The sequence below is a fragment of the Lissotriton vulgaris genome, chromosome 5 (assembly GCF_964263255.1).
Source record: "Lissotriton vulgaris chromosome 5, aLisVul1.2, whole genome shotgun sequence".
Lineage (NCBI taxonomy): Eukaryota > Metazoa > Chordata > Amphibia > Caudata > Salamandridae > Lissotriton > Lissotriton vulgaris.
In genome coordinates this window covers 159,708,457-159,729,578 of record NC_141693.1, presented here as the reverse complement: position 1 = coordinate 159,729,578, position 21,122 = coordinate 159,708,457, and positions in this window count along the sequence as shown.

The following is a 21,122-nucleotide window of genomic DNA, read 5'->3' as shown; positions in this document are numbered from 1 at the left end:
TGGGTCCTCGCTCAGTTCTACAGACTGTCACAATGTACAATGCCATGAATTTCAACATGTACCATGCGGCTACATACATATTGACACATTGTAATACACCATCTCCCCTTTACATCACAGGGGCACCGTACACACCTCCTGCAGAGCAGTCCCAGCCACTCTTCACTGATGATGAGGAGGACAACACCAGCATTGCCCCCAAGCCATCCAAGACATAATTGACCTCATCTGGCCACCTACATTGAGGAGACCCCACCCAATACCCAAAACACCCAGCAGGAGGCACCCACAGCCCCAGCACTCCCCCAAGACCCCAGGAACAACACATGGCTTTCCATCGCTGTGTGCTGCAGTGCCAGAGGGAGACCACAGAGCAGGTGAGGTTGGATTTTGTCAGCATGGCAAGCAAACTTTATGCCATCCTTGGGTGTGTAGCCCCGCTCCATGGTCTTCAACGAGCCCTGACTGACATCGCTAGAATCATGACACAGAGAGAAGAACACCTGTCCGCTCAGAGTGGCTCAAGCTCCAGCATTCAGAGGCTCATTGAGGAAATGGAGGAAAGGGTGCGGACGGAGGCAGAAAGGATGGCAGCCACCGTTGCATATCAGTGGAATGTAGCTGGGATCTACCATGTCCTGCAGATCCTCATCATGGCACTGCTGCCACAAGGTGTGGCGATGTTGAATGCTGCTGCCCCATGCCATCCACATTTCCTCCCCCTGGTGTGTCCATACCTCCCAGTGCAGCAGGTGTAACCACTCCAGCACATGATGTTAAAGTGCAACACAATGTGGCCAACAATGTACCTCCGGCACCTGAGGTGTCATTGGCACACAGTGCGGCACACAATCCACCTCCAGCACCTGAGGTGTCATTGGCACACAGTGCGGCCCACAATCCACCTCCGTCACTTAAGTTGTCATTGGCACACAGTGCTGCAACCGGTACAGCAACACCCCCAGATGGGGCAGGGCACACATCCGGGTGAGAGGACGTGGATGGGATTGTGATCAGAAGGGCTCAGTAGCATTCATTTCCGCCACCTGGCCTGTTCTTGGTTAGTCCTGCATATATCCTAATGACCTTCCACTGACCCCCGCTTCACTCCGATGCACTCACTTTGGACAGCGACATGGACCGCCACATCCTGTTTGATGACCAATGACACAGGCGACCAGACTGCGGACTGCACCCCTCCTCTTCCGCATTACTTGTCTTCCATGAATGGACTCTGGCTGTCCCTCCAAGGCCCTATTGGTGTGGTGTATTCGGCAGTGCCCTGTACCACTCCAGCTTCAGAACTGCACTGGATGTGCAATAAATATACAGTGACACACTGCTGTGTCATGTCTTTCATCATTCATGTATGTATGTGTGGATGAATGTAGGGACAGTGATTCCCCTTGCATCAATGATTTTCATCCTGTGGGATGCCAGTCTGAGGGTGCCACATAGCGATGTGTGCATGGGTCCCTTCGTACCACAACAGGGACACACGCATCAGCCACTTTCTTGTCCGGACATGGACTGAACCACGCGCAGTGCCCACGAGTAATTTTTGTAAGCCCTGCGCTATTCCGGCGTATGGCAGGCCAGACCACTCCGTTCACGCTCCGGGCGCGGGGCCTCATTGCTAACCATCGCAGGCGTAGTCGCTGGTGTTTTACAGGTCACTGGTCTAGTTTTCAGCTTGTCACATCCACTACCTGAGGGCAGGTTCACACGCACACCACAGGCCATGTGACCCCCACAAATATAAGGGGCATCACATACACCTCTGCTGGTGGTGACTGAATGACAGACCCGAGGCCTTGAGGCTGGCACGGGCCTACCACCACGTGACGCTGACTGGGGTTGAACAGCGTTTGTGGCAGACACTGCATTGCAACCTGCACAGGCCTACCACCCCGCGGCGCTGACTGGGGTTGAACAGGGTTTGTGGCACACGCTGCATTGTGGCCGGCACAGGCACACCAACACGGGTCAGTGATTTAGGGTGCACTGAGTCATTGGCACCTTGAGCTGCTGAGCGGGTGTGTAGCCGCGATGATGGCCCGTCCCATTGGTCCGGACTGCTCAGGATTAGTGTGCCTTGATGGACAGCAGTCTAGGCTGTGCCAGCAGGCTGTGCGGGCCTACTGCCATGTGGCCTTGCTTCCGGGATCACAGAGTTAGTGGCACCCATTGGGCTGAGCAGCTGTGTAGGTTGTGATGTTGCCGGGTGCCCTGGTATGTGCCATCCCTTTGTGTAATCAAGACTGAAGAAAAGTAGAAAATGACTCTCCCCACCAGGGATCTATCCAGCAGTTTGCATAATAAAGCAGCAAAGGAATTGACAGCCAATCTGTAAAATTAAAAGACATCTTTATTATAATTAATTATGAGGCTTCGTCGTCCAACCGTAGTTTTACAATTGAAAGAGGGAGCCTGCCTGAGCTTTCTCAGGCAGGCTTTTTATACAAAAAGTTTGCCCCTAGGCTCACATTCCTGCTGTGACACACATCATTGTAGGTCGCTCCCATGGTACCATAACAAAGCAGGCTATAATTATGAATTCCATTCTACTTGCCCAAACTGACCAACCCATCTTCCATCATGAACATATGTCAAACTTCACATATGTGCAGGCCGGAGAAACTTACAATAGAACTGGTTTCCTCCTCATCATATAAACAGTCACCTCCCCATTGTAAAAGCCCAGAAGCAGAGAAACAGAGCCAGGTGTGGAAGATAGAAATGTAGGATAAGGGATGCTTGTGGGTCATAAACAGGCATGGCTACTGTATTCGGCCTTCTAATCTTGCTCAGGCCAATGTACACAACAAGTTGCTCAGATCTTTAATATAGATTGACTAGAGGGCATGGACTGGTTTGGTGAGGCCAACATCACGTAGGCAGATTCAGCCTGTTCAGGTCAAATAGGAGTCAGAGAAAGGTGGACGTGTCCTTTGGATCAAATTCGGCCTTTAATCAATTGACTATATGAGGGCAAGACACAAGATGGATGCCGTGGGCTCAGGACAAGAACAGTGATTTAAAGGTGATAGCATCACTCGATCGTGACGCAAATACACAGGCATAATGTCCTGATCATTACCGGTCTATTGATACCAAATTCGTCGTGGTATGATGATATTTTCTGCACGAGTGTTTAGGCCTTGGTACACCATTATGGCAGGGTCCGGAATTTTCAGAACCACAGACGCTCCTTTTGCCCTTATATAGGCAATAACCTAAACCCATGTCAGTCTGAATCTAGGTCTATACTTATCAGATCATCAAGTGGTTGCTGTAGTATTATCTTACTACTTAGCAACTCTCTCAGGACAAGTCTTCTTACACACGTAGTGGTACAAAGGCCATATATGGCAGGACCAAATAGTGAACACCTCTATCTGTAGTATGTGGTATAAGATCACCCACCCAACAATTAGTGATGTTCTAGTGTTGATGTAGAAGCTGTACAGAAGGGTCTATCAGTAAACTCTGGCCTAACCAATGTATGTTCAGGTAAAATATGAAAGTCATGTGAAGAAACAGTAAAGAAAGAGTAGGTTGAGAAGTTGGTGCAGACGTCAATTGTGTAGGAGAAATAAACCAGAATATAGTAACTAATAGAATACAAAAAGTATTAAAATAGATAAAGTTATACCGCACTAGAGAACAATATTCTATAATGTCTGTTTTTCATCTCTTGCTTTTTATCGTCATTCCTCAATACAATCTCCATTTTCTAATGTCGCTCACGCAATCTTGGTAGAGTACTTCAGCTGTGATTATTAGCAGGTCATAGGGACACTGCAAGTCCTGCAGACCTACTGCCACTACTCAGGTCACAAACTGAACCGATGGTACTCCTACGTGACCCTGCAACTGGCAAATGGTAACCAATCAAGAAATTTAACAGAAAACCATAATACAATTTCAGAAAAAGCAAGAGAGAAAAGGAAAAGCAAAAGTCAAATGCAAAGAAGTAATAGTAGGAAGAGACATAGGTTGGGAGGTGGGTACAGATGTCAATTGGGTAACAACAAAAACAATCCCACCCATAAAAGACAATGTCATTTTAGAATAACACTAGAAAACACGTTGTTGAGAACATATAGACCACGGGAGGACGTAGTGACCATTATTATGAATGAAATCATAATTTTCCACAATCCTAAACAGAAGGCAAATCCTAGAATTATCTAATAACATTCCATATAGCTTCCTATGCATTTCAGTATTCTATTATATTTTCAAGTGAAACAGTGGCGTTCCTGATCAATGCTCTCAGATGAAAAAGGGATACACTTCCACAGAGAGACTTCATTCTGCTTTTACTAAACAGAATAGTACTTTAAAACAAATGCCAGCAAAGCAGCAAAAATTAGTTTCCAAACTTCAAGTCTATACAAGCTCACAGAAAATACCCAGAGCCCGCCAAAGCCTCTCCTTGCAGGCTTCTATTGTCCATCAAATCCGCTTCCAGTGTCTTCTTCACGTTGGGCCTCTTCAATTCAGGCTTTTTCATGAGAAGACAATACTGTTTAGTAGGAGTGCCCTCCGGGCAAACACTCACAGCTCACTCGAAAGTCTCAGTGTCTTAAAACAATGCACCAGTGTCTCTTCTTTGTGGCAGACACTACAAATGATGCGCTCTTCATTAATCAAGGGCACAAAGCATCTCGTGCAGATCCAAGCACCATTTAGCAACAAACCTAGCAAGGTCGGCAGCACTTTCAGACTCCAACACTCATCATTTAGTGTCAGAGGACGCTCAAGCTGCTCTCTCATGGGCACCAGAATGTAGTGCCTTTTTCCAAACGTGGATTCTCAGGTGCACTGCCTTTCTGCTGGAGCAAAGGGAAAAGAGGTGTGTGTGGGGAAAGGCCAAAAACTCAGGCCAAGGGGGTCAGGGGACCGCGCGCTGTCAGAGGTTCAAGCACATGACAGTTTGAACAAATTGCACAAAGTGAATGACAGTCCTGCCATCAAAAGCAGGGATCCTTCGCATCTTTGCACTGAACTTCTGAGGCAAAACAGAAAATCAGCTCCTTTATTCTTTTCTTTTCACAACGCCTTCTGATGAAACAAATGGCTTGCTTAGGAGGTACCACTGGAGGCACGCTGATGATCGCTGACCAGCTTCGCGACTTCCTTGTTGCAGGATTTGTAGAGCAATATGTAGCGGTCACTGATGGGGAGTGGGTTTAGTGTTGATCACAGGTCTGCAGGGAATCACTCTTCCTTTGACTCTGGAAGATCCAGCAGGACCCTAGTGATGTAGGATATGTAACACAATTGTTAGTTTCCTTCAAGTCAGATATAAAAACAGTTAAGCAAGTGGCCTGTAATCTGCAAAGGAGTGGCAATACACCATGGGAACCTAAATGGATGCCCTCACACAGTGGCATTGTCTAATGGGGTACATTATTTAATGGGGTAAATACATATTCTCCTTAATGATGAAGCCTAGGTGTTCCTAAACTCCTTATCTAGAACATCTCAAATAGAGCAATGACATAATACACATTATCAAGGACATGAAGAAGTCCCTTCTTTAAACAATGTGCATCAAATGCGCTATGTAATACAAAGGCTAATGATCAACTGTGCAGACAAAAGGACAAGAACTAGAGAGTCCTGGTATCTGCATGATTAGAACACATCTTATTAAAAATTGGAACAGCAGAAACAGAAGAGAACTGAAAAATTAAAAATAGACATTAAAAATATGTCGTACTAAAAAGAATGTAAACTTGAGATATCTCCTATTGAGATGGAAAATCTCCTATTGAGATGGAAAACTTGTATTGGGTCAATTTAACCAGGCTATCACTATCCTGACAATCAGTCTGAAAAGACTTTTGAGGTGGGCCTAAGGAAAATTCTTGAAAACTAGTCTGATCAATCAAAAGGGAATGTATGTGGCATAAGGGGGTTCCTACTACATCACTGCAGTCTAGAAGTGTGAACATGAACAATACACCCATAATAATAAATGGGTTGACTGGTGAAAGGAAGATGGAGAAGGGAAAATGGAAGTAGGACACAACTAAAAATCTTCAATAACTAAACATGATGCAACATTGGTCTGGGAAGGAGCAAAAAGAAAAATCTATAGGAAGGACAAGAGTTTGCTTGGGTGGCCTAAGGCATGTGACGCAGCACCAAGAGCACGGGGATACATGAAAGACCAATGTTACAGAAATTTAACTCTACCGCTGACAATCTATACCCTACACGATAATTCTAACTAATGTTCAGTTGTCTCTTCAGGGAAAAAAATGAATCCATAGGCTTATTCAGGAATCAAAAAATGCGATCAAAAAAAATGCGATATCGAAATTAGGCCACCTTTAGTCACGGATCTATAATTCCATCCTTAGGCCCAATCACGGATACATAAATGCAGAGCTGCCTGTCCTTAAGGAAAAAGGCAGTTAAGTGACTAACAACGGATGGCAATCTTTGATCCAGTATATCATTTTAGTTTTCTTTAAAAATCATTACAGCCAAATTTAGGCATGCACTGGAAAAACTGCTGCCTTACTCGCTCACAGTATGAGGTCCATATCTGTGAAATTTATCTTAATACAAATTCATCCAATTTATTGTGAAACAATGCATATCGTCATATGCGTTCCTTCACAACAGAGGGGAACTTGTACACAAAAGTAGCACCATGGAACAGAACATACACACAAAACATTAAAATAAATAAATCAAATAACGCGTTTCAGTGGACCAAATGTATAAATGAAACATAAACACACATTTTTTCTTAAAGAAATTACGCAAAAAAATTTCTCTTCAACCATCCAACTCACGTGTCTTGTGAATTCATCCATGAATTATCTGTAGGAAGAAGCAGAAAAGATACACAACACACACATTTCTCATAATACAACATCAATTATAACCCTTTTTATCAGACTACAAAACATGACACAACGTGACATATAAAAACTTTTCATTACTTACCTGTAACTTTTTTTATGTACTTTGCAAAAACGCCCGTTCTCACTCATGCCTAAGGCCTTTAAGTTGCAGAATTTTGGGGAAGGGCTTCTACTTATTGCCTATCTAAAACTTAATGTAACACTTCGTTTTTCTTTTTGTCAAATAAACTTAACTAAAAAAAATTCCTAGCATGGAGACACACATATACCAGTTCTACAGATCATTTAGCAGAATGTTTGATATTTGTTTTCTCAAAGAAATCACTTTTGCATTTGCCCTTTTTAAATCATGTTCCTTCATTTTACACAGTGCTTAATTTGTAGGACATGAAGTGCAGGTGCTACAATTTTGCATGAGGAATACCTTTCCTATTTGTTTATTATCTCAGGTGTGCGCTTTTAACGCAGATGTAATGTGAATGCGGCAAATGAGAACAAGCCAGCCTGTAATGAATGAAGGTTACAGATTTAAATCATATACAATCAACTACATCTCATATAAAGCGCTTGTGTGCAGCATTTTGAAAGCAACTGAGAGCTATGCAAACCACGTGTGGGCTCTACAATTTTTCAGGGTACTGACAAATGAGGCTGCAGTTTTACAAATTAAATACTGTTCCTTTTATTATTATTAGCGGGATGCAATGCTGTGTCAGCCCTGCCGTATTTCTAATTTGAGACAAATGTGTTGATGACATAATTTACCGAACAACAAGCGTTTTGTAGGAACATGCTGGAGCTATTATTTATTCTTTGGCTAAAATGTAATCATCATTGCTGTACATGGCCCTGCATCCTTTGCTCATTTCAGTTCAAAAACAAAAACCCCATCCCAGCTAATGCCAAATTTGTAACGCTTTAAGAAGACACTTTTAAATTATGAACATGAGCAGGAATTAAATTTATCGGAGCAAGTCAGGCTATTCAAGTGACCTCAGGTCAGGACCGTGGCAGGGGCAGGGATTTAAATACAAAGCGGCAGCTGAAGTTAGCATCAGATGCATGTTTAACCATGTCATGCTGCATTCCACAGGCGAGGCCCTAATTAAAAGGTCACAAATGTCAACAAGACAGCCTTGCAAGATAACATCTCGGCCGGCTACTGCTGGAACACGTTATACAGGTTCTGCCAGGGTTCTGCCAGTCCCCTGCTCGTGGTAACTGAAGCTGACAAGGCCAGTAGGTTTAACCATTTCCACATAACCTGCAATATTTCACTATATTTAAAACAATTTCTATGACACATTGACTCGCTGAATCATAAGAAGGCACAACCTGCAAATATATATATTAAGATCTAAATGTATGTATTTACTAATTTAATTAAACAGGGGCCCTGAAACCATATGGCCGAGATACCCGCCACCCCCTCTCAACACAATCCCCAAAAGGAGTGAAACCGGAAACAGTTCTTGAAGTTTTGGAAGTGGGATGGAGTGACCATCCCGGCCGTATTTATTAAAACAAAATTAAAACATTAAACGTTTCATGTTATGTACAATTTCATTACCATATTGCGATGTTTGGCTAACCTTAACAGATTCTCTAATACAGAGGTTCTCCTAGCCGAACTAGCAACCTACAAAACATTTCTTGACATATTGAAATTGTACAACCTAACGTTTAAGGGCCAACGGCAGGGTCATAACCGGTGTCAAGATCCCTAACCAGACTTACCCCTCCCACTTGGGATGGGCGACAGAACGGAGGCGTACCTCAAGTGCAACTACTACCAATTTCCCTTGACTTGACGGGGGCACCTAAAACTCGACGCCAGTTAAAGGTCGTTCGAATACTCGTGTGAGGTATCTAGAAGGTATCGTGGCCCTTATCCCAACCCCACACAACTTACCGCATCTGCCGTCGCAGATGTCACTGGCCCCGGGAAATTCCCCAGGAGGGGGCTGTAACCCCTCCTACAAAGGAAGGGGCCTTGACCGCCTTTCCTTTACTTCCGGCGACCCATCCTTAGAAGGGACCGCCTCCCCATTGAGGGGCCAATGGCCACCTCTCCCGAGCGCTCCCATCCGTGTTGGGTGACGCCCACTCATAGGGATCTACTAATTAGTGCTCACCGATCATGACCTTACCGCCTACCAAAAATAAATACGACAGTGCAAATTAACCTAAGAATACCTTGGCCACTATGACCGAAAGAGCATACATCAAACTTCAACACTAAACTGAATATCTTTAATGGCAAACGTACTCAAAAACGACCATTCTTTATTAACTCAAAATCAACACGGCACTACAACCTGTAAACGCAAACAAACAAAATTAATCAACTTTATTATACACAACTGGCTGTCTTCAGGGGCTGGTGGGTGGGTCAAAATTGGCTCTTCGTTCTGTCCCGAGCTCACGTGCAGCGAGGAGGTGCAGCTTCAGAGCACAAGAACAAGAGGATGTCTTCTGGTCTTGCGTCCCTTTTTATCCGTCTTCAGGGCGGGCGTATACCCGCCCCTGCCTGCCCCTGAGGGCGTGGCTGGCTGCGTCGGTGTCTAGGCCAGCCCACTCTAGGGCGGGAACGAGCGCGCCCCAGCTACGCCGCTTCGGGCATACCAGCTGAGACGCGCCTCCCGCCCAAAATGGCTTCCCGGGGGGATCGAGGCACTCGGCCATACGTTCGGGGGGACCGATTCGGTCGCCCCTTTCCATATGGCCGAGATACCCGCCACCCCCTCTCAACACAATCCCCAAAAGGAGTGAAACCGGAAACAGTTCTTGAAGTTTTGGAAGTGGGATGGAGTGACCATCCCGGCCGTATTTATTAAAACAAAATTAAAACATTAAACGTTTCATGTTATGTACAATTTCATTACCATATTGCGATGTTTGGCTAACCTTAACAGATTCTCTAATACAGAGGTTCTCCTAGCCGAACTAGCAACCTACAAAACATTTCTTGACATATTGAAATTGTACAACCTAACGTTTAAGGGCCAACGGCAGGGTCATAACCGGTGTCAAGATCCCTAACCAGACTTACCCCTCCCACTTGGGATGGGCGACAGCACGGAGGCGTACCTCAAGTGCAACTACTACCAATTTCCCTTGACTTGACGGGGGCACCTAAAACTCGACGCCAGTTAAAGGTCGTTCGAATACTCGTGTGAGGTATCTAGAAGGTATCGTGGCCCTTATCCCAACCCCACACAACTTACCGCATCTGCCGTCGCAGATGTCACTGGCCCCGGGAAATTCCCCAGGAGGGGGCTGTAACCCCTCCTACAAAGGAAGGGGCCTTGACCGCCTTTCCTTTACTTCCGGCGACCCATCCTTAGAAGGGACCTCCTCCCCATTGAGGGGCCAATGGCCACCTCTCCCGAGCGCTCCCATCCGTGTTGGGTGACGCCCACTCATAGGGATCTACTAATTAGTGCTCACCGATCATGACCTTACCGCCACAGGCCCGGATAGTTGACCGGCTATCCGGGCCCCCCACAAAACTCCTAGCTAAAGGTCATGTTACAACGTTTTTAACCATGCTAAGAAGTCTCCTATGAGTAACTCATTTCCCACCCGAGACAAATGCACACCATCCCCCAGATACATACTGTCATCATTAATACAACCGTGCGAGATAGAATGCAATGTCCTGGAACGGAACAACCTACCCATTTTGTTATTAAGTTTCCTAACAGAATGGTTCAAAGCAGGGATCGAAATAGCCCCCCGCCACGCTTTTCGTGGGATCATATGAGACCACGCAATTATGCACCCCGGAACTTTCCTCGCCAACCAACTTACAGTGGAAAGCATTGCCTCCAGGAGAAGTCGTCTACCGGTGGTGACCAAATCATTGCCCCCTAAATGTACTATGACTATAGACGGCGGTGACCTCATCCGCCCTAACAAACCCTCAAAGTAAGCCTGAAACTGGTCAATACAGAGACCGCCCCTTCCGTAGAAGGACATCCTGTACCCGTATTCCCCAGCTACGTGAATCATGTCACCTGCTTCGAATACGTCTGCGGCACGCCTCACGTATGAGTGGCCCACGACCCACACCTCCTTTCTCACAGCCGGTGATGTCTGACCGCTGGCCCGGTGTTGGGTCGACTGCATAGTCCGCCCCGCCTCGAAGGCTTGCGTAACTGAAAACCAAACAAAAGACAAGAAGCGTGAGTACATTATTACAGCTTCACAACATGTGCAACCGCACATACCTCTTATAACAATTGGAGGACCAACGCCCCACTCGTTTTACTTGTTCCACATTAAGACCCCTGGCTGCAGCTTCAGTGGCAGCCCCTATCCGAAAGGAATGGGTCCCAAACTCACCCGGGTCCAAGCCCGCTGCGGTAATCGACATCGCGAGCACCCGCTGAAACTGAAACTTTGTCAGTGGGGTGGCGTCCGCGTGTCTCAACATTGTCCCCCCCCATGATGCCACCCTTCGTGCTAGGTAATCCTCTAAACACCTCACCGGACACATGGAAGACCCTGGAATCCTGCGAATGACTATGCAGTCTCCCACCCCACTTTGATCGGTTTTTGACTTGACAAAGGATACCGTCATAGTCTCACCCCTGATCTGAACGTGTTCCCGGCACAAACCCCCCGCCACATCCCGCTTGCTCCTTGCCACCAGCTCACTTATCCTCATAGCCCCGTGAAATGCAAGCGTAAAAGCGGCTCGGAACAAACAGGCCTCGAACTGAGACGAGCATATGTCGGGGAGTGTGGCCAGCAACTGGGACAACCTATCCAGACCTATCGGGCGCCTCTCATCTACTCTGCGACCCTCAAGGCGTTGCCACCCACGCAGCGCTTTCTGTACAGCAAAAGACGCTGTCGGGTCCTGGATATTATGAGCCCTGGCAACAAAGGAGATGGCAGCACGATGCCTCTGGGCTGTAGCCACCGACTTCCCAGCCTTACGCAAGGACATCAGAAAATGTACTACCCAATCCTCATGCCCCCAAAGTCCCCCTCTCTCAGTCCCCAAAAAGGCCAAATAAGCCCGAAACGCCCCTTCGTATGCCTTCCTCGTCCTTGGTGCTAGACTCTCTCCCACGAGGTAACAAAGTTCGGGGCACCGAGAGACCAGAGAGCTTCGGGAAAGGGTGCTGGCTCGGGGTCCGCTGAGGGAAGGAAACCCGAGAAAGCCTGCATTTGAAAACGAGACAGTGCATCAGCAGCCTGATTCATCACCCCCGGGACATGTTTTGCTCTGAATACCACGTTCAGTTGCATACACAGTAAGACAATTTCTTTAAGCAGCCTCAAAATCATTTTACAACGTGCTGCCTGACTATTGATGCATTCTACAACGGTCATATTGTCAGACCAAAATATGACAGAATGATTTTTGAATCCATCGGGCCAGGATCTGAGGGCCACCAAAATAGGAAACAGCTCAAGGAAAGCAATATTACTCGTCAGCCCCTCATCGTGCCACCATGTTGGCCACTTTTGTGCCGACCATTTTGTGCCGAAGATGGCGCCGAAACCCATGCTTCCCGCTGAATCCGTCCATAGACCAAGCTCTTCAGAGGACAAGGCCGGTTTGTTCCAGACGACTCGACCATTGAAATCCGCCAAAAATGCTAACCAAATACGCATGTCTTGGCGGACCTCGGCCGATAACCTCGTGCGATGGTGACCCTCCTTTAGGCCGACCATCGCCTGTGCAATCGAACGGGAGAAGGGGCGGGCCATCGGGATCACCCTTAAGGCAAAATTCAACTTCCCCACCAATTGCTGCAATTGATGCAGCGTAACTTTAGATGCAGTGATACACATTTGTAGGGCTGTTTTGAATTTCGATACTTTGGAAGCTGGTAAACGAAAACAACCCTCACTAGAGTCCAACTCGATCCCGAGGAACTCGAGGCAAGTCGTGGGACCCACAGTTTTACCTGGTGCCAACGGCACGCCAAATTGATTCATTAAAACACAAAATTCAGTCAAGGCCCGGGCACATTCATCATCCCCAGCGGCCCCAAGGAACAGAAAGTCATCGAGGTAATGCATCACATTCCGAAAACCTGTTTTCTTCGTGTAAACCCATTGCAGAAAACTACTGAATTTCTCGAAATAAGCACAAGATATCGAGCACCCCATCGGCATACACCTGTCCATGTAATACAAACCTTGAAACATGAATCCCAACAAACGTTGGTCTTCCGGGTATACCGGGAGCAAACGGAACGCTGACTCGATATCTGATTTCGCCATCAGCGTCCCGGGCCCCAGGCGATTCAAAATGGCTACGGCCTCATCGAATGATGCGTACCGCACCGAACACATTTCTGGATTAATTGCATCGTTTACAGAAAGGCCATGAGGGGCTGATAAATTGTGAATCAATCGAAACTCACCCGGGTCCTTCTTGGGGACCACCCCTAAAGGAGAACAAACAAAGTTCGGCACCGGGGGGACAGGAAACGGGCCGGCAACCCGACCTCGAGTAACCTCTTTCCGGATCTTATCCTGTACTACAGTAGTATGCTGCAAGACGGAAAGTTGATTTTTGCACGTCCCGACACCCTGAAAGTTACCCACCGGGATGCGGAAACCATATGAAAAACCGTTTCGTAGCACCCCAGCAGAAGTACGATCTGGGTATTCGCTGAGCCAGGGAATCATCGCCAGGGTATCAATCGGGGTTGGTAAAGGCGCCCCTCGGACTATATTAGACCTGTTTAGCGCCTCCTCTACCCCCATTTTCACCCGATTTGGCTCTGCACGAGGACTCAGGATGGGGTGCCCCACAACCACTACATTCGTGTTTGAACTTACAAGATCCCGGGGGCCTAGTACATTTGCTTCTGTTGAAATTGAAACAGAACCCCCTCTTCCCTGTATTGCCGGCGGGTCTCGGGTAATCGTCTGTACCCGTACCCGACCGAAAGGGTGTCCCCCCATTTTGGCGGGAGGACTCACCAACAGCACTCCCCACCAACGGCACTTTCAACATCCCTGACTCTTTCATCTTATTCCATGTTAAAGAATCGTAACAGTCCCAGGTTAAACTTTTGTTATGCTCCATCGCTTTCCTGAAAAGGTTGTCATAACAGAACCATTGGTTACCTTGGTGCGATGTCGAGTACCCCATAATTCGTGACTGATATACTGGAAATTCAGGGAGCAAATCAGGCCTACGTTCCCCCAAAATTGCCGTAAAAATTCCCCAAGCATTACCCCAGTTACCAATATTTTCATTCACTTTAAAGGCGGCCATTTTTGCGCGCCAAACACTCGGATGCATCAGATCCTTTTGACCCTTAACAGTTTCGACCTCATAGTGATCAACGAGCAGGGAGAAAATGTTACGTACTCCCCCGCCCAAATCTTTTCCTTTATTGGCAAAGGAACATGTTGCCCCAATTTTTCTCTACGAGAGGGGGTTGACTCATCCCTTGCAATCGGCAATGGCCGCTTACCTGCACCGGACGCTGCTTCCGTCCCTCGTGGCTTGTCTATCGCCGCATCCGGCGCGGGCACCTTGGCTGTATCACGTTTCTCGCGCAACTGCTTTATGAGTGCTTGCGCTTCGGTAGCCATGGCGCCCCCATTACCGTCCCCCAACCATGCTGCTAACTGTGCCGCCAACTCGGGAGGCATATCTTCGGCAGACGTCGGGGTGACTACCACGGGAATCGGATTCCCCTCATCCGGTACCGGGGCCGGTACCGGGGCTGGCGCCTCGAGCGGGGAACAGGGAACCGGGACGTCTCCCCCGACCGGCCCCCTTCTCGGCCTCTTTGGCTTCCCTCCGGCCGGTGGACGCCCCGATCCCTCCTCGCCGTCTCGCTCCGCCAACCGCTTCTTAATTTCGGACATGTCCTTCATGAGGGCCCGAACCAACTGGTCAGTCGACATTGTCTTCGCTCCTTTCTTGGGCATCTTTTCAGATGAAGTATCTAAAAGACAAAGAGAGAGATTAAAACGCTCAAAATTGGCTCTTCGTTCTGTCCCGAGCTCACGTGCAGCGAGGAGGTGCAGCTTCAGAGCACAAGAACAAGAGGATGTCTTCTGGTCTTGCGTCCCTTTTTATCCGTCTTCAGGGCGGGCGTATACCCGCCCCTGCCTGCCCCTGAGGGCGTGGCTGGCTGCGTCGGTGTCTAGGCCAGCCCACTCTAGGGCGGGAACGAGCGCGCCCCAGCTACGCCGCTTCGGGCATACCAGCTGAGACGCGCCTCCCGCCCAAAATGGCTTCCCGGGGGGATCGAGGCACTCGGCCATACGTTCGGGGGGACCGATTCGGTCGCCCCTTTCCATTCAAAACAGTCTATTTATGTGAAAATCGACTTTTGTATTCTGGATACTAAGAAAAAAATATTCTATAATTTTATTGCATAATGGGTATTACTAGAATGTCTAATACCTAATTTATGAGTCATACTTTTGAAAATACTAAGTTATACCTTATAGAAATGAGCTTGTTTGCGCCTAGGGTAAGGGAAATTGCGCACAGAGGTGTTTGGTCATTTTCGTGGTACAACATAACTTAAATCAAACATTTTAATGCTAGGGAGTCATAGTATGAGTGTTAAGCTTCACAAATATTAAAAAACGATTTTTGTAGCACTATGTTTTTAATAATAATTTTTCATAATTAATAATTATTTTTTCCTAATGAAGCCTAATTATTGCTATTTGCGACTGTTCTACATATAAAACGCTCACTACATCCCTTGCCTATTATTTAGATACATATTAACACACAAGCCTAGGTGCAGCTGCCTAACTGGGAATGCGTGAGATTACTGAACAGGCAATTTCGTTTTTTCATTTTTTTTTCTTTGGAGCCTTATTTACATCTATTGAACGTGACCCATACACATACATACATTGAGCTCATTCCAGACACAAAACAGAAGGGGGTCAAACACTAAGGACACACAAAACAGCGCGCTCTAAACATTCCTTGTAAATCACGCCGTCGCAATTTACAACAAAACCCACAAACAACATAGACATTTAAACACACATTTTAACCCATAGGTCAACACTTAGGACAGGAACAAGGAGCAGCCTACAGACTGTGTTCAAAAATAACCTGCCAATACTAGTTGTAAACCATATTTACAACAAAAACGTTTTAGTTCCTATTTTTTTGTTTTTTTTTTAATTCTTCAACAGATTTCCAGAAGGCTGCAAAAGAGACAGCCTCACAGACCTTTAAAGAGAGCTCATAAATTGGAGTTCCAACCGGAGGTATCAGACGCGAATCCTCCAACCGGGAATCCTTTGTTGCAACCTAGTCAATACTAATACAAAACAAAATACCGCAACCAGGCATCTGCGCTCACTAGTCGGGTTTCAAACTTCATGGGGCTATCTCCAACGATATACACGCAAATGTACGTGACCCACGGTTTTTGAATACTGCAGTGTTCAAATAAAACTAAGGAACCAATACTGAGGAAGATTATCCAACGATAATCTGAACCACAGCAACCAAAGGCCTACCAACTGAACCAAATGTACCGGTACCCAAACCAAAGCGTCACATTTCTGCGACCAATAAATAACTAAGGACTCAGAACCAAAGGACTGGGAGCGACCCATTTTTATTCTTCAACTAAAACAGATGGAGAAAATATCTCTTCAACTGCCTATACAAATTGCAATTTGCATATACACAAATATTTGTCCAGATTATAACTGTCAATTCCCCACTGCACTAACAGTCTGTTAAAAAATACTTACAGCAAAAAAAGAATGGGTTCCTTAGTCAGGAGTGACATCTTTAGGAGAGTTTTAAGTCAGAAAAATCAAAAAACATACTGGGCCACAGAGACAGATAATCCCCCAGAAAACCCTGTGCCCAGAGTACCTCTTTTTGGTAGAATTCTGTCTTGTCTTCCCCAGCAGTTTTTCCATCCTTTGACAAAACACTCCTGTAGATAACCACTCCATGATAAGGCCCCGAGTTGGGCAGCCAACTGAAGAAAAGTAGAAAATGACTCAGTCTCCCCACCAGGGATCTATCCAGCAGTTTGCATAATAAAGCAGCAAAGGAATTGACAGCCAATCTGTAAAATTAAAAGACATCTTTATTATAATTAATTATGAGGCTTCGTCGTCCAACCGTAGTTTTACAATTGAAAGAGGGAGCCTGCCTGAGCTTTCTCAGGCAGGCTTTTTATACAAAAAGTTTGCCCCTAGGCTCACATTCCTGCTGTGACACACATCATTGTAGGTCGCTCCCATGGTACCATAACAAAGCAGGCTATAATTATGAACTCCATTCTACTTGCCCAAACTGACCAACCCATCTTCCATCATGAACATATGTCAAACTTCACATATTTTCCTGTGCAGGCCGGAGAAACTTACAATAGAACTGGTTTCCTCCTCATCATATAAACAGTCACCTCCCCATTGTAAAAGCCCAGAAGCAGAGAAACAGAGCCAGGTGTGGAAGATAGAAATGTAGGATAAGGGATGCTTGTGGGTCATAAACAGGCATGGCTACTGTATTCGGCCTTCTAATCTTGCTCAGGCCAATGTACACAACAAGTTGCTCAGATCTTTAATATAGATTGACTAGAGGGCATGGACTGGTTTGGTGAGGCCAACATCACGTAGGCAGATTCAGCCTGTTCAGGTCAAATAGGAGTCAGAGAAAGGTGGACGTGTCCTTTGGATCAAATTCGGCCTTTAATCAATTGACTATATGAGGGCAAGACACAAGATGGATGCCGTGGGCTCAGGACAAGAACAGTGATTTAAAGGTGATAGCATCACTCGATCGTGACGCAAATACACAGGCATAATGTCCTGATCATTACCGGTCTATTGATACCAAATTCGTCGTGGTATGATGATATTTTCTGCACGAGTGTTTAGGCCTTGGTACACCATTATGGCAGGGTCCGGAATTTTCAGAACCACAGACCCAGCACCAAACGTGAGACCAGGTGGCTGCGCAGCGTGGCTGCATGATGTGGAGGGTGCCATTTCGCCGGGCCCAGGGCTTGTGGCTTGCAGCGGCACATAGTGGAACCTGAAGTCTACATGCCAGTGGAGGAAGGTGAGCAGTGAAGCCCGTGTCTGCATGGGCGGGCATGCTCTGATGGGCGGTGGGAGGGGCTGGGATGCCTCTGCCTGGATGTGCAAGGGCAGGCAATGTTATCTTGTGCAGGTGTGTGTACTGTGCCAGTCATGTCTCTGGACTCTGTTTAAGATGACCGCTCTTTCTCAGATGTGCGATCTGGTGTACTGCTATAAGTACTCAATCAATCAATCATGAACATTTATAGAGCGCACTACCTACCCGTAGGGTCTCAAGGCGCTTGGGGGGGGGGGTGCCGCTACTACTCGAACAGCCAGGTCTTGAGCTTCTTCCTGAAGGAGAGGTGGTCTTGGGTCAGGCGCAGGTCGGCCGGGAGGGAGTTCCAGGTCTTGGCGGCCAGGTAGGAGAAGGACCTTCCTCCTGCAGTGGCTCTACGGATGCGTGGGACGGTGGCGAGGGCGTGGCTGGCAGATCGGAGTTGGCGTTTGGGAGCGTAGAAGTTGATGCGGTTGTTGAGGTAGCTCGGGCCTTGATCGTGGAGAGCTTTGTGTGCGTGGGTAAGGAGGCGGAAGGTGATTCTCTTGTTGACCGGGAGCCAGTGCAGGTCTCTTAGGTGTCCGGAGATGTGGCTGTGTCGTGGGATGTCGAGGATGAGTCTGGCTGAGGCGTTCTGGATGCGCTGGAGTCTCTTCTGGATCTTGGCGGTGGTTCCGGCGTAGAGTGCGTTGCCGTAGTCCAGTCGGCTGGTGACGAGGGCCTGGGTGACGGTCTTCCTGGTCTCCGTGGGGATCCACCAGAAGATCTTCCGAAGCATGCGCAGGATGTTGAAGCACGACGAGGAGACGGCGGTGACTTGCCTGGTCATGGAGAGGGAGGAGTCCAGGATGAAGCCCAGGTTGCATGCGTGGTTCGTTGGTTTGGGTGCGGTGCCCAGGGCAGGGGGCCACCAAGAGTCGTCCCAGGCGAGGGCGAGGAGCCCAGGATGAGGACTTCCGTCTTATCTGAGTTCAGTTTCAGGCGGCTCGTCGTCATCCACTCGACTACCTCTTTCATCCCTTCGTGTAGGTTGGCTCTGGTGGCGGCGGGGTCGTTGGTCAGGGAGAGGATCAGCTGGGTGTCGTCGGCGTAGGAGATTATGTTGAGGTTGTGTTGGCGTGCGATGGCCGCGAGGGGGCTCATGTAGACGTTGAAGAGAGTAGGGCTCAGCGAGGATCCTTGAGGGACGCCGCAGATGACTTTGGTGGCCTCTGACTTGTACGGTGGTAGGCGGACTCTCTGTGTTCTTCCGTCGAGGAAGGAGACGATCCATTCCAGCGCCTTCTCCTGGATTCCGACGTTGCTGAGGCGCTGCACTAGGGTGCGGTGGCAGACCGTGTCGAAAGCCGCGGAGAGGTCTAGGAGGATGAGGGCCGCTGTTTCTCCGTTGTCCATCAGGGCTCGGATGTCGTCGGTGGCGGCGATGAGGGCGGTCTTGGTGCTGTGGTTGGCACGGAATCCGGACTGCGATGGGTCGAGGGATTCATTCGTCTCGAGGAAGGCGGCCAGCTGCTTGTTGACGGTCTTCTCGATGACTTTGGCTGGGAACGGGAGAAGAGAGATGGGGTGGTAATTCTTGAGTTCGCTGGGGTCTGCTGTAGGTTTCTTTAGTAGAGCGCTGAGTTCGGCGTGCTTCCAGCTCTCGGGGAAGGTGGCGATGTCGAATGAGGTGTTGATGATGTCCCGCAGGTGGGGTGCGATGACGGTGTCGGCTTTGTTGAAGACGTGGTGAGGGCAGGGGTCGGTCGGAGATCCGGAGTGGATGGAGTTCATCATGTGGACGGTGTCTTCGGTGTTGACCGGGGTCCAGGCGCGGAGGGTGGTGGTGGGTGGCGTTGCTGCGGTCGTGGTGTGCGTCGGTTGGGTTCTGAAGCTGTTGTGTATGTCCGCGATCTTGTTGTGGAAGTAGGAGGCGAGGGAGTTGCAGAGGTCTTGCGATGGAGTGATGTCATTGTTTCCGGCGTTGGGGTTGGAGAGCTCTTTCACGATGTTGAAGAGTTCCTTGCAGTTGTGTGCGTTGTTGTCCAGTCGGTTCTTGAAAGCCGTTTTCTTGGCGGTGCGGATCAGTTGGTGGTGTTTCCGGGTGGCGAGCTTGAGGGTGGTCCTGTTGCCCGGCGTGGGTTCCTTTCTCCAGGCTTTCTCGAGGGCTCGGCAGTTCTTCTTGGAGCTCTTGAGTTCGTCGGTGAACCATGGGGCTCTCTTACTGCCGGGTCTGCTGGGCGGGATCCTCAGAGGGGCGAGTTCGTCTGTGCATTTGCCGATCCACTTCGAAAGGTTGTCGCGGCCTGACTGGGGTTCGCTGAGCTGGCCGGAGGGTGCTGGCTCAGGGAAGCGGCGAGCTGTTCGGCTGTGATCTTGTTCCAGCTTCTTCGGCAAGTGGTTGGAGACACACCGGTGGCAGCAGGTGAACAGTGTGGCCTGGGTGCGCAGGGTCCTCTCTCTCTATCTCTCTCCCCCTCTCCTCTCTCTATCTTTCCCCCTCTCTTCTCTCTCTATCTCTCTCCCCCTCTCTTCGCTCTCTCTCTGTCCTTTGATGTGCGCAAGACACACCTTCTCATCATGTTTTTTGTCTTGCAGGCTGTGTTCTTCGGATTGTGTCGAGGGGAGCCGCCATGTGTCTTCATTTGATTTCTGTGTTAATTTCAATAAAGTTTCATTGATTGCTTCGAAAAGTGAATGTGTGATGCTCATTTCCGTGACGACACATGCATGTCACCAGTTGTGATTGTGCGGCATCAGGCGGATTATTTTGTACATGTTTCGGTGTAGCTGATGTGGCATGTCTTTGGTCGGGGGTGCCAGGGAGGGGTGGTCTTGGGTGTGGTGTTGGTGGGTGTTGTGGCCATCTTGGGTGTCCGTGCTGCATGTTCAGTTGCTATATGGCATCTGTTGGTCTTCAGGTGTGGATGTGGGGGCTGTGCTCCCTTTTGCAGTGCAGGCTGTATTCCAACTTTACAACAGGTCCGGGCAGTTGTGAATTTCCTGCTGCTAACGCGCCTTATCGCATGTTTTGTGCACTTATCGCTGTTCTGGCTGGTTGTTGTGAATGTTGAGGTGTGGTGTTGTCGTGGGTTTTGTCATGGGAACGCCTACTCCGCATCTCATTATCGATAGTTGCACCAGCTTGTGAATGGTGGGGTACATTTATCATGATTTTGGCT